Source organism: Arachis ipaensis, chromosome B09 (assembly GCF_000816755.2).
Source record: "Arachis ipaensis cultivar K30076 chromosome B09, Araip1.1, whole genome shotgun sequence".
NCBI lineage: Eukaryota > Viridiplantae > Streptophyta > Magnoliopsida > Fabales > Fabaceae > Arachis > Arachis ipaensis.
The window spans coordinates 140,897,103-140,897,872 of record NC_029793.2 but is presented as its reverse complement, the minus strand read 5'-3'; positions in this window follow the sequence as shown (position 1 = coordinate 140,897,872).

Here is a 770-nt window from a genome sequence, read left to right as displayed (position 1 = left end):
TAAAAATAAATGAAATGGTTGCAACAATAATAATTGCCTAAGTTGTGGTGGTTGATTGAAAGATTGATTAGTTGCAATAACAAAGAAAATAACTATTATGGGAAATTGAGAAAACTCATGCATGTGTGTGACCCTATCTGTCTCCTTTTCTATTATGCATGCCTTCAGATGAGTACCTATCATAATTCATAACCTCTTCATTCACCGTTATCTTTATATAAAAATATTAATTAATAAAATAGAGTGTTTTGATATATATTACATTAAAATTAATTTAATTAAATATATAATATTTATTTATTTTAATTCTTAAAGTTTAAATTGTTCTATTTGAATAAAAAAAAATTTCATTTAGCTTCAATATAGTCCCACCGTAAGGTCAAAGTTAAATAATTAATAAAATATCCTATATAACAGCTCTGGAGAACAAGTACAAACTCCAAGAGCACAAAATTAGATGCTTCAATACATTTATTTATCATTCTCTTTAGTTTTATAGAAAATATTTCATTTAAATTGTAAGAAGAATGATAAATAAATGTATTGATGTATTTACGATTGATTTTGTACTCCTGGGCTTGTACTTGTTCTTCAAATTATCGATCTTGTTCTTGTACTGCTGTTATGTAGGACATTCCATTAATTATTTAACTTTGACTTTGCAGTGGGACTACATTGAAGCTAAATGAAATTTTTTTGAATTCAAATAGAATATTTTAAACACCAAAACATGATTACACCCAAACATAAAGACCAATTTAGTACTTTAT